General features: G+C 51.8%; 3 pseudogenes; all 3 read right to left on the minus strand.

Annotated features, from left to right (window-relative positions):
* Window positions 1-1,874: 1,874 nt before the first annotated feature.
* On the minus strand, window positions 1,875-1,993 carry LOC114675923 (5S ribosomal RNA; annotated as a pseudogene).
* Window positions 1,994-4,674: 2,681 nt separating this feature from the next.
* On the minus strand, window positions 4,675-4,794 carry LOC114675921 (5S ribosomal RNA; annotated as a pseudogene).
* A 3,187-nt stretch (window positions 4,795-7,981) lies between these two features.
* On the minus strand, window positions 7,982-8,100 carry LOC114674617 (5S ribosomal RNA; annotated as a pseudogene).
* Between the last annotated feature and the right edge of the window lie 4,934 nt (window positions 8,101-13,034).

Here is a 13,034-nt window from a genome sequence, read left to right on the forward strand (position 1 = left end):
GCATGGCAACTGTAGGGGGAAGTGAGGGATGGGAAAGCCACAAAAGATTATAGCAGGCCAGGCACAGTGGATCACACCTGTAATCCCAGCACTTTGGCAGGCTGAGATGGGTGGATCAAGAGGTCAGGAGATCCAGATAAACCTGCCTAACACAGAGAAACCCAGTCTCTACTAAAACTACAAAACATGAGCCGGGCTTGGTGTCAGGCGCCGGTAGTCTCAGCTGCCAGGGAAGCTGAGGAAGGAGAATGGTGTGAACCCAGGAATTGGAGCTTGCAGTGAGCTGAGATCACTCCATTGCACTCCAGCCTGGGTGACAGAGTGAGACTCTGTCTGGAAGAGGAAAGAAAGGAGAGGAAAGGAAAGGAAAGGAAAGAAAAGAAAAGAAAAGAAAGAGAGAAAGAAAGAGAGAAAGAGAAAGAAAGAAAGAAAAAAGAAAGAAAGAAAGAAAGAAAGAAAGAAAGAAAGAAAGAAAGAAAGAAAGAAAGAAAGAAAGAAAGAAAGAAAGAAAGAAAGAAAGAAAGAAAGAAAGAAGGGAGGGAGGGAGGGAGGAAGGAAGGAAAGGAGGGAGGGAGGGAGGGAGGGAGGGAGGGAGGGAGGGAGGGAGGGAGGGAGGGAGGGAGGGAAGGAAGGAAGGAAGGAAAGGAAAAAAGAAAGAACAGGAAAGAAAGAAGAGAAAGAAGGAAAGAAAGAAGAAAACAGTAAGGAAAGAGAGAGAAGGAAAAGAAAGAAAGAAAAAGGAATGAAAGAAAGAAAGAAAAAGAAGGAAGCAAAGAAAGAAAGAAAGAAAGAAAGAAAGAAAGAAAGAAAGAAAGAAAGAAAGAAAGAAAGAAGAGAGAAGGGAAGAAAGGAAGGTAGAAAAGAAAGAAAGACCAGAGAGAAAGCAAAAAACCCTACAGCACCCAGTATTCCCAGGCGGTCTCCAACCCAAGTACTAACCAGGGCTGACCCTGCATAATGAGTGAGAGGGGAAGCCAAAATAGCCTACAGCAGGCCAGGGTTGGTGGATCATGCCTGTAATCCCAGCACTTTGAGAGGCCGAGGCGGATGGATCACGAGCTCAGGAGATGCAGACCAGCCTGGCTAACACGGTGAAACCCAGTCTCTGGGAAAACTACAAAGCAAGAGCCTGGAGTACTGGTGGGCGCCTGAATTTCCAGCTGCTCTGGAGGCTGACGCAGGAGAATGGCATGATCCTTGGAGGCGGAGCTTGCAGTGAGCCAGGATCGCGCCACTGCACTCCAGCCTGGGTGACAGAGCGATACTCCATGTGGAAGAGAAAGAAAGAAGGAAGGAAGGAAGGAAGGAAGGAAGGAAGGAAGGAAGGAAGGAAGGAAGGAAGGAAGGAAGGAAGGAAGGAAGGAAGGAAGGAAAGAGAGAGAGAGAGAAAGGAAGGAAGGAAGGAAGGAAGGAAGGAAGGAAGGAAGGAAGGAAGGAAGGAAGGAAGGAAGAAAGAAGGAAGGAAGGCAGGCAGGAAGAAAGAAAGGAAGGAAGGGAGAAAGAGAGAGAAAGAAAAGAAAGAAAGAAGGGAAGAATGAAGAAAAAAGAAATAACGAAAGAGAGATAGAAAAGAAAGAAAGAGAGAAAGGAAAGAAAAGAAAGAAATAAGTAAACAAAGAAGAAAGAAAGAGGAAGAAAAGAAAGAAAGAAGGAAAGAAAGAGAGAGAAAGAAAGAAAAGAAAGAAGGGAAGAATGAAGAAAAAAGAAATAACGAAAGACAGAAAAGAAAGAAAGAAAAGAAAGAAAGGTAAAGATAGAAGAAAGAAAGAAAGAAAAAAAAGAAAGAAGGAAGAAAGAAAAGAAAGAAAAAGAAGAAAAAGAGAGAAGGAAAGAAAGGAAGGCAGAATGGAAAGAAACAAGAAAGAAAGCAAAAAAGCATACAGCATCCGATATTCCCAGGCGGTCTCCCATCCAAGTACTAACCAGGCCCTACTTTGCTTAGCTCCCAAGATCAGATGAGATCAGACGTGTTCAGGGTGATATGGCCGTAGATGCCAGCAGAGGCGCCTGGCTTCCCCAACAGCCCGTCACAGTCATGCCTGCCATCATCCAGCCAACACCACCAGCCCGGGGGCCCCGGGCTCAAATCGGGACCTCTGAGCCGCTCTCCCATGGCCTTCCCCTGCTCCCGAGATTCCAAGGTTCCACCACATCGGACCCGCTCAGAACAGGGAGGGCTCCGAGGCATCAGGGCCCAGGGCCCAGGATCCTGTGACGCCGTCCTGATCTCAGCCCTGTTGCAGAGATATTCCTTTGGATCCCAGGGCGCTCAGGAGCTCCTATGAGGCCCCCTCTTGGTCCACCCACACAGAGCCGTCAGGGCTGGCCAAGGATGAACAGCCAGCCCAGTCACGCATGGCCTTTTTCTCACAACAACCACACCACAGTCGCTTGTCCCGACCAAGACCCAGCTGGTGGACAAGAGGACGACAGAGTTTGGGGGTTGGAGAATGGCCCTGCTTTTCCCTGGGCTGGCACTAGAGCTGGCAGCCGGATCCCCAGCGAGAGTTACTGAGAGAAACCCAGTCACACCCCACCACAATCCAGAGAAAATCCACAGACCCACACACAGGCACACCTGGGCAATCGCGCATGTGAACCCACACACGTGCGAAAACACACAAAGACACACATACACACACATGCACGCACATGCAAACAGCTTGAAGGAGAGCAAGGAAGAGATGGATGGAGAGGCTGAAACCGAGGGAGGGAGAGAGACAGAGGTCAAGAGAGACAGGGGATGGGGAGAGGTAAAGAGACAGACAGAGAGGCAGAGAGAGAGGGACAGAGAAAGAAAGTGAGACAGAGAGACAGAGGGAAGGCAACAGAAGGATCACGAGGTCCAGGGGCAAACCCAGAAGAGAGAGGGCAAGGGAGCTACAGAGCGAGAGTGATAGAGCCTTGGAGAGGGAGCGCCCTGCTCCGGTACACAGGGCCCTCTTGAGCAGGCCAGGGTAGGGTTTAGGGGGCATGGGCTGGGCTAGAACAAGGAGACCAGGCCGTCCATGCAAGAGGAGCAATGGAGCGCTGAGACGGGTTTTGTCTTGGGTTAATTGCTTGCTTTTGAGGTGGGTTTGGTAGGCTCCTTCCATTGTTGACACCTCCCTGTGCTCCTGGTACCGTGCATTGGGACCCTAGATTTGCAGAGTGCGCCTGTCCATTTGGCAGGAGCCGTGGTACTGGGTGAGCCCACAGCACCCAAGGCCTGGGTCTCTGGTATGTCCTCGGGACTGGAGTTTACACAAAGTTGGTGGAAATGGAATCCAGCTGCACAGGGACTGTTTGCCTGGTGGCTGGCAAAGGAATATCCTTCTCCTGGATAAAGCGGCCCCTGCCTTCTGGAGCGGAAGTCTTGGCTGGTGTGTGTGGCACCCACTGCCGCTGCTTCCCACTTCCCCCAGTTTGGAAGGTTGTGGCAACGCCCGATGAGTGCATTGAATTGCCTGGGAATTCCGGGAGTGGGAAGGCAGCATGAACGGCAGGGAATCGGCACCTGCGCCTTTGTGGACTGGCCCCCTGCCCTCCCGGGATGGACCCAAGCTCCAGGCATGGTGGCGGCAAGGCGGCAGTGGTGGTAGGCTACTGCCTGGTTGTGCTTTTGTGGCGGACCCCCAAGAGTACGTCCCTGGTTGCGGCAGGGTTGTAGGCAGGCAATAAAGTGGGGACAGAGTACGGAGAGTTTGGAAAGGATAGCAAGAGTAAGGGGAAGGGAAGGAGGAGGGAAACCACAAAAGACTACAGCAGGGAGGGCAGGGTGGATCACGCCTGGAACCACAGCATGTTGGGATTCAGAGGAGGGTGGATCACGAAGTCAGGATATCCAGATCAGCCTGGCTAACACAGTAAAACCCCCCCTCTACTAAAACTACAAAACATGAGCCCAGCGTGTGGGCAGTTGCCTGTAGTCCCCGCTGCTCGGGAGGCTGAGGAAGGAGAATGACATGAATGCGCGAGGCAGAGCTTGCAGTGAGCAGAGATCACACTACTGCACTCCACCCTGGGTGATAGAGTGACACTCCATCTGAAAGAAAAAGAAAGAAGGAGAGAAAGAAAGAAAGAAGGAAAGAAAGAGAGAGAGAGAGAGAGAAAGAAAGAGAGAAAGAAAGAAAGAAAGAAAGAAAGAAAGAAAGAAAGAAAGAAAGAAAGAAAGAAAGAAAGAAAGAAAAAAGAAAGAAAGAAAGAAAGAAAGAAAGAAAGAAATGATGGAAGGAAGGAAGGAAGGGAGGAAGGAAGGAAGGAAGGAAGGAAGGAAGGAAGGAAGGAAGGAAGGAGAAAAAAATAAAGAAAGAAAGAAGGAGAGAGAGAAACAAAGAAAAGAAAGAAGAAAAGAAAGAATGAAAGAGAGAAAGAAAAGAGAGAGAGAAAGAAGGAAAGAAAGAAAGAAAGAAAGAAAGAAAGAAAGAAAGAAAGAAAGAAAGAAAGAAAGAAAGAAAGAAACAAAGAAACAAAGAAACAAAGAAACAAAGAAACAAAGAAACAAAGAGAGAAAGAAAAGAAATAAGGAAAGAAAGATAGAGAAAGAAAGAAAGAAAAATAAAAAGGAAAAGAAAGAGGAAAGAAAGAAGGAAAGAAAGAGAGAGAGAAAGAAAGAAAAGAAAGAAAAAGAAGAGAGAGAGAGAGAAGGAAAAAAGAAAGGTAGAAAAGAAAGAAAGACAAGAAAGGAAGCAAAAAAACCTACAGCACTCGGTATTCCCACGTCGTCTCCCATCCAAGTACTAACCAGGCCCGACCATCCATAGCTTCGCGAGATCAGAAGAGATCGGGCGCATTCAGGGTGGTATGGCAGTAGAGGGCAACAGAGGCCCCTCGCTGCAGCAAGATCCCGGCCCAGCCACGGCCACCGGCTTCCAGCCAGCACCGCTGGCCCGGCCCGCCGGGCTCGCATCGGGACCCCGGAGCCGCTTGCCCGCAGCCTTCCCCCGGCTCCTGAACTCCCAAACTTCCACCAAGTCCGTCCCTCTCAGAACAGGGAGCACTCCGAGGCGTCAGGGCCCAGGGCCCACGATCCTGGGACCCCGTCTGGTCCTCCGCCCTGTCGCGGAGGTATCCTTTTGGATCCCTGGCCGCTCAGGAGCTCCTGCGTGGCCCCCTCTTCCCCACCCACCCAGAGCCGTCGGAGCTGGCCAAGGGCGAATAGCCGGCCCAGCCGCGTGTGGCCTTTTTCTCACAACACACCCATCATGGTAGCTTGTCTGGAGCAAAACCCGGCCGGTGGGCAAGAGGGCGTGGAGTGTTGGGGCTTGGGGGATGCTCTGCTTTGCCCTGGGCTGACGCTAGAGCTGGCAGCCTGATCCCTGGTGAGAGGGGCTGAGAGAAACCCAGATACACCCCACCACCACCAGGAGCAAATCCACAGCCACACACACAGACAAACCCGGGCACAGGAGCACAGGAACCCACACACGCGTTAGCGCACACACACAGACACACACACAGACACACACACGCACACACACATGCAGGCACACCAAAACAGCATGAAGGAGATCAAGGAAGAGATGGATGGACAGATTGAAACCGAGAAAGGGAGAGATACAGTGATCGAGTGAGACAGGGTAGGTGGAGAGGGAAAGAGACAGACTGAGAGGCAGAGAAAGAGAGAGGGACAGAGAAAGTGAGAGAGACAGTTAGACAGAGGGTAGGCAACAGAGGTAGCGTGAAGTGCAGGTGCAAACCCGGAAGACAGAAGTGCAGGGAGTGAGTGAGATCAATAGAAAGAGAGTGAGATCAATAGAAAGTTGGAGAGGGAGCACCCTGTTCTGGTAGGCAGGGTCCTTTTGAGCAGGCCGGGATAGGTTGGAGGGGGCTTGGGCTGGGCCAGAACAGGGTGGCCAGGCCATCCATGTGAGGGGAGCAACAGAGCACTGAGACGGGTTTTGTCCTGGATTAATTGCTTTCTTTGGAGGTGGGTTTCATAGGCTCCTTCCTTTTTCGGCACCTCCCTGTGCTCTTGGTGTGGTGTGGTCGCCCCTTGATTTGCAAGGTTTGCCCATTCATTTGGCGGGAGCTGCAGCACCGGGCTTGCCCACGGGGCCCTAGGCCTTTGTCTCTGGCGTGTCCTCGGGAATGGAGTTTACAGGAAGTTAGTGGCAATGGGAATCTGGGGGCAAAGGGACTGTTTTCCTGGAGGCTGGCAGAGCAATGTCTTTCCCCCGCATAAAGCAACCCCTGCGTTCTGGAGCGGAGTTCTTGGCTGACGTGTATGGCACCAACTGTCCCTGCTTGACCCTTCCCCCTATTTGGAAGGTTGTGGCAGCGCCTGATGGGTGAATAGAAATGCCTGGGCGTTCCAGGAGTCGGAAGGCACCTCGAACGTCAGGGAACCCGCGCCTGCGCATTTGGGATCCGTCCCCCTGCCCTCTCGGGCTGGAGCTGAGCGACAGTGAGGCAGAGGGGGTGGGGTCCTGCTGCCCCGTGGTGCTTTGGTGGTGGACACACAGGAGGAGGTCCCCAACTGCGGCGGGGGTGTAGGCAGGCGATAAACGGGGTGCAGATTCACGGGAGGTTGGGAAGCATGGTGACAGTAGGGGGAAGGAAAGGAGGGGGGATGCCACAAAAGCCAACACCAGTTTGGGCGCAGTTTATCACGCCTGTAATCCCAGCACTTTGGGAGGCCGAGGCCTGTGGATCACGAGGTGAGGAGATCCAGACCAGCCTGGCTAACACGTTGAAACTCCATCTCTACTAAAACTATAAAACATGAACCAGGAGTGGTGGCGGGTGCCGGCAGTCCCAGCTGCTTCGGAGGCTGTGGCAGGAGAATGACGTCAACCCAGGAGGCCGAGCTTGCAGTAAGACGAGATCATGCCACTGCAATCCAGCCAGGGTGACACAGCGAGACTGTCTGGAAGAGAAAGAAAAGAAAGAAAAGAAGGAAGGAAGGAAGGAAGGAAGGAAGGAAGGAAGGAAGGAAGGAAGGAAGGAAGGAGGGAGGGAGGGAGGGAGGGAGGGAGGGAGGGAGGGAGGGAGGGAGGGGGGAAGGGAAGGGAAGGGAAGGGAAGGGAAGGGAAGGGAAGGGAAGGGAAGGGAGGGAGGGAGGAAGGAAGGAAGGAAGGAAGGAAGGAAGGAAGGAAGGAAGGAAGGAAGGAAGGAAGGAAGGAAGGAAGGAAGGAAAGGAAGGAAGGAAGGAAGGAAGGAAGGAAGGAAGGAAGGAAGGAAGGAAAAAGGAAGAAAGAATGATTGCAAGATGAAAGAAAGAAAGAGAAAGGAAAGAAAGAAAGAGAGAAAGAAAGAAAGAAAAGTAAGAGAAAACTAAAGAAAGAAGGAAAGAAAGAACAAGAGATAGCGAGAAAAGAAGGAAAGAAAGAAAGAGAGAGAAAGAAAGAAAGAGTAAGAAATAAAGAAACAGAGAAAAAAAGAAAAGAAAGTAGGAAAGAAAGAAGAAAGACATAAAGAAGGAAAGAAAGAAAGATAGAGAGAGAAAGAAAGAAAGAAAGAGAGAAAAAGGAAAGAAAAGAAAGTAGGAAAGAAAGAAGAAAGACATAAAGAAGGAAAGAAAGAAAGATAGAAAGAGACAAAGAAAGAAAAGAAAGTAGGAAGAGAGACAGAAAGAAAGAAGGAAAGAATGAAGGAAAGAAAGAAAGAAATTAGGAAAGAATGAAAGAAAGAAAGAAAGAAAGAAAGAAAGAAAGAAAGAAAGAAAGAAAGAAAGAAGAAAGAAAGAAAGAAAGAAAGAAAGAAAGAAAGAAAGAAAGAAAGAAAGAAAGAAAGAGAAAGAAGAAAGGAGAGACAGAAAGAAAAGAGAGAAAGAAAGAAGGAAAGAAGGAAATAAAGACAAAGAAGAAAAGAAAAAGAAGGAAAGAGAGGAAAGACCAAAAGAGAAAGAAAGAAAGGAAATAAAGAAAGCAAGAAGAGAAGAGAGAAAGAAGAAAGAAAGACTGAAAGATAGAAAAGAAAGAAAGAAGGAAAGAAAGAAAAAAGAGAGAGAGAGAAGGGAAGAAAGGAAGGTAGAAAAGAAAGACAAGAAAGAAAGCAAAAGCGCCTACAGCGCCCAGTATTCCCAGGTGGTCTCCCATCCAAATACTTACCAGACCCTACCCTGCTTAGCTTCCAAAATCAGACAAGATAGGGCGTGTTCAGTGTGGTATGGCTGTAGACACCTGCAGAGCCACCTGGCTGCCCCAAGAGCTCGACCCATCCATGCCCACCAGCTTCCAGCTGGCACCACCAGTCCAGGGCCGCCGGGCTCAGATTGGGACCCCGGAGTCACTCACCCGCAGCCTTCTCCCAGCTCCCGAGCTCCTGAGCTTCCACCACGTCAGGCCCGCTCGGAATAGGAAGTGCTCCGAGGCATTAGGGCCCAGGGCCCAGGATCCTAGGACCCCATCCGGTCCTCCGCCCTGTCACAGATGTATTGTTTTGGACCCTGGGCCGCTCAGGAGCTCCTGCGAGGCCCCCTCATGCCCCACCCACCCAGAGCCATCATGGCTGGTCAAGGACGAACAGCTGGAACAGCTGCACGTGACCTTTTTCTCATAGCACCCCCACAAAGGTCACTTGTCCAGACCAAGACCTGGCCGGTGGGCAAGAGGTCGTGGGGGGTTGGGGATTGGGGGATGGCCCTGCTTTACCCCAGGCTGGCACTAGCAGCCTGATCGCTGGCGAGAGGGGCTGAGAGAAACCCAGACACACCCCACCACTACCAGGAGCAAATCCATAGCCCCACACACAGACACACCCGGGCGCTCACGCACAGAAACCCCCACACGTGCGTGTGCACAGACACAGACATACAGACACACACACTCAAACACATGCACGCACAAACAAACGGCTTGAAGGAGAGCAAGAAAGAGATGGATGGAGAGATTGAAACTGATGGTGAGAGAGACATCCATGGAGAGAGACAGGGGAAAGGCAGAGGGAAACAGACAGACTGAAATTCAGAGAAAGAGAGAGAGACAGAGAAAGAGAGAGAGACAGAGAGACAGAGGGAAGGTGACAGAAATAGCAGGAGGTGCAGGGGAAACCCAGAAGATAGAGGGGGAGGGAGATAGAGAGCTAGAGAGATAGAACCATGGAGAGGGACGCCCTTCTCCAGTAGGCAGGGCCCTTTTGAGCAGGCTGGTATAGGGTGGAGGGGGAATGGGCTGAGCCAGAACAGGGTGACCAGGTCGTCCATGCAAGAGGAGCAATGGAGTGCTGAGACTGGTTTTGTCTAGGGTTAATTGCTTGTTTAGAGGTGTTTTTTATATGCTCTTTAATTCGTTGGCACCTCCCTGTGCTCCTGGTGCTGTGTATTGGCCCCTAGATTCGCAGAGTGCAACCGTCCATATGGTAGGAGCCATGGCACCGGGCGTACACACAGTGCCCGAGGCCTGGGTCTCTGGCATGTCCTCGGGACTGGAGTTTACACGAAGTTGGTGGCAATGGAATCCGGGTGCACATGGACTGTTTTCCTGATAGCTAGCAAAGCAATGTCTACCCCCGGATAAAGCGGCCCATGAGCTCTGGAGCGGAGGTCTTGGCTGGTGTGTGTGACACCCGCTGCCCCTGCCTGCCCCTTCCCCTGGTTTGGAAGGTTGCAGCGTCGTTCGATGTGTACATTGAATTGCCTGGGCATTCCGGGTGTGGGAAGGCAGCGTGAAGGGCAGGGAACCTGCACCTGCGCCTTTATGGTCCCACCCCCTGCCCTCCAGGGATGGACCCGGGCTCCTAGCTTGGCGGCAGCGAGGTGGAAGCATTGGGAGGCTGCTGCCCCATTGTGCTTTTGTGGCGGACCCCAAAGAGGACATCCCCGGCTGCAGCAAGGCTGTAGGCGGGCGATAAATTGGGAGCAGCGTCCAGGGAGGTTGGGAAACATGGCAACAGTAGGGGGAAGGGAGGGAGGGGGAAGCCACACAAGACTACTACAGGCTGTGCGCAGTGAATCACGCCTGTAACAACAGCACCTTGGGATTCCAAGGAGGGTAGATCACGAGGTCAGGATATCCAGACCAGCTTGACTAACACAGTGCCTTCTCTACTAAAACTTCAAAACATGAGCCCAGCATAGGGATGGGTGCCTGTAGTCCCCGCTGCTCAGGAGGCTGAGGCAGGAGAATGGTGTGAATGAGTGAGGTGGAGCTTGAAGTGAGCCGAGATCACACCACTGCACTCCAGCCTAGGTGACAGAGTGAGACTCTGGAAGTAAAAGAGCATAAGAAAGAAAGACAGAAAGAAAGAAAGAAAAGAAAGAAACAATGAAATAAAGAAGAAGGAAGGAAGGAAGGAAGGAAGGAAGGAAGGAAGGAAGGAAGGAAGGAAGGAAGGAAAGAAAGAAAGAAAGAAAGAAAGAAAGAAAGAAAGAAAGAAAGAAAGAAAGAAAGAAAGAAAGAAAGAGAGAAAGAAGAAAAGAAAGAAGGAAAGAAAGAAAAAGAAAGAAAGAAAGAAAGAAAGAAAGAAAGAAAGAAAGAAAGAAAGAAAGAAAGAAAGAAAGAAAGAAAGAAGAGATAGAGAAGGGAGGAAAGGAAGGTAGAAAAGAAACAAAGACAAGAAAGAAAGCAAAAAACCCTGTAGCACCCGGTATTTCCAGGGGGTCTCCCATCCAAGTGCTAACCAGACCCGGCACTGCTTAGCTTCCGAGAACAGATGTGGTGGGGTGGGCTCAGGGTAGTATGGCTGTAGACACCAGCAGAGGCCCTTAGCTGCCCCAAGAGCCCGGCCCAGCCCTGTCTGCTGGCTTCCAGCTAACACCAACAGCCCAGGGACGCTGGGTTCAGATCGAGACCCCGGCGAGAACCTCGCTCATGGCCTTCCCCCGGCTCCCGATCTCCCAAGCTTCCAACACGTCGGGACCGCTCGGAATAGGGAGTGCTCCAAGGCATCAGGGCCCAGGGCCCATGCTTCTGGAACACTGTTCAGTCCTCTGCCTTGTCGCAGAAGTATTCTTTTGGATCTCTGGCAACTCAGGAGCACCTCCGTGGCACCCTCTTGCCACAGCCACCCAGAGCCGTCAGGGTTGTCCAAGGGCGAACAGCACTCCCAGCCGCAGGTGGATTTTTGTCACAACGTGCCCACCACAGTCGCTTGTCCCGACAAAGACCCAGCCGGTGGTCAAGAGGGTGTGGGGGATTGGGGGTTGGGGGATGGCCCTGCTTTGCCCCAGGCTGGCACTAGAGCCCGCAGCCTGATCTCCAGCCAGAGGGGCTGAGAGAAACCCAGACACACGCCAACACCACCAGAAGCAAATCCACAGCCCCACACACACACAACAGGGCTCTTGCATGTGGGAACCCACACACGCATGCACACACACACACAGACATACACACATACACATACTCACATGCACACACACACAAACAGCCTGAAGAAGACAAAGGAAGAGATGGTTGGTGAGATTGAAACTGAAGAAGGGAGAGAGACATCCATCGAGAGAGACAGGCGAAGGGGAGAGGGAAAGAGAAAGACAGAGATTCAGAGAAAGAGAGTGGGACAGAGAAAGAGAGAGAGACAGAGAGACAGAGGGAAGGTGACAGAAGTAGTGGGAGGTGCAGGGGCAAACCCAGAAGAGAGAGGGGGAGGGAGCTAGAGAGCGAGAGAGATAGAGGTATGGAGAGGGAGCACCCTGCTCCGGTAGGCAGGACCCTTTTGAGCAGGCTGGGAAAGGGTGGAGGGGGCTTGGACTGGGCTGGAACAGGGTGGCCAGGCAGTCCATGCGAGAGGAGCAATGCAGCACTGATATGGATGTTGTCTTGGATTAATGGCTTATTTTGGAGATGGGTATCTTAGGCTCCTTCCTTTGTTGGCAACTCCCTGGGCTCTTGGTGCAGTGTGGTGGGTTCCTTGATTTGCAGAGTATGCCCACCCATTTGTTGGGAGCCGTGGCACCAGGCATGCCCATGAGGCCCGAGACCTGGGTCTCTGATATGTCCTCCAGGCTGGAGTTTACACGAAGGTTGTGGCAATGGGAATCTTGCTGCACAGGGACAGTTTCCCTGGTGGCTGGCGAAGCAATGTCCCTCCACCAGATAAAGCAGCCCCTGCGTTCTGGAGCAGAGGTCGTGGCTCACCTGTGAGGCACCCACAGCCCCTGCCCACCCCTTCCTCCAGTTTGGAAGGTTGCAGTGGTACCCAATGAGTTGATTGAATCTCCTGGGCGTTCCAGGAGTGGGAAGGCACTGTGAACCGCAGGGAACCCGTGCCTACGCCTTTGGGGTCTGGCACCCTGTCCTCCCGGGCTGGAGTCGGGATCCTGGCGGGGTGTCAGCGAGGGGAAAGCACTGGGATGCTGCTGCCTGATGGTGCTTTGGTGATGCTCCCCGAGGAAGGAGGTCACAGCTGCAGCAGGAGTGTAGGGGTGCCATGAATGGGGAGCAGAATCGGGATGTTGGAAAGCACGGTGACAGTAGGGCAAAGGGAGGGAGGGGGGAAGTCAAAAAAGCCTACAGCAGGCTGGGTGCAGTGGATCACGCCTGTAATCCCAGCACTTTGGGAGGCCGAGGTGGGTGGATCACGCGATCAGGAGATCCAGATCAGCCTGGCTTACACGGTGAAACCGCATCTCCACAAAAACAACAAAACATGAACCGGGCTTGGCAGCGGGCACATGTAGTCCCAGCTGCTCGGGAGGCTGAGGCAGGAGAATGGCGTGAACATGGGAGGCAGAGCTTGCAGTGAGCTGAGATCGCGCCACAGCACTCCAGCCTGGGTGACAGAGCAAGACTCCGTCTGGAAGGAAAAGGAAGGAAGGAAGGAAGGAAGGAAGGAAGGAAGGAAGGAAGGAAGGAAGGAAGGAAGGAAGGAAGGAAGGAAGGAAGGAAGGAAGGGAGGGAGGGAGGGAGGGAGGGAGGGAGGGAGGGAGGGAGGGAGGGAGGGAGGGAAAGGAAGAAACTAAAGAAGGAGAGAAGGAAAGAAGAAAGAAAGAAAGAAAGAAAGAAAGAGAAAGAAAGAAAAAGAAAGAAAGAAAGAAAGAGAGAGAGAGAGAAAGAAAGAAAGAAAAGAAAGAAAAACGGGAAGTAAGAAAGAAGGAAAGAAAGAGTGAAAAAGAAGAGACAGAGAGAGAAGGGAAGAAAGGAAGGTGGAAAAGAAAGACCAGAAAGAAAGCAAAA

Source organism: Macaca mulatta, chromosome 1 (assembly GCF_049350105.2).
Source record: "Macaca mulatta isolate MMU2019108-1 chromosome 1, T2T-MMU8v2.0, whole genome shotgun sequence".
In the NCBI taxonomy this organism is placed as follows: Eukaryota; Metazoa; Chordata; class Mammalia; order Primates; family Cercopithecidae; genus Macaca; species Macaca mulatta.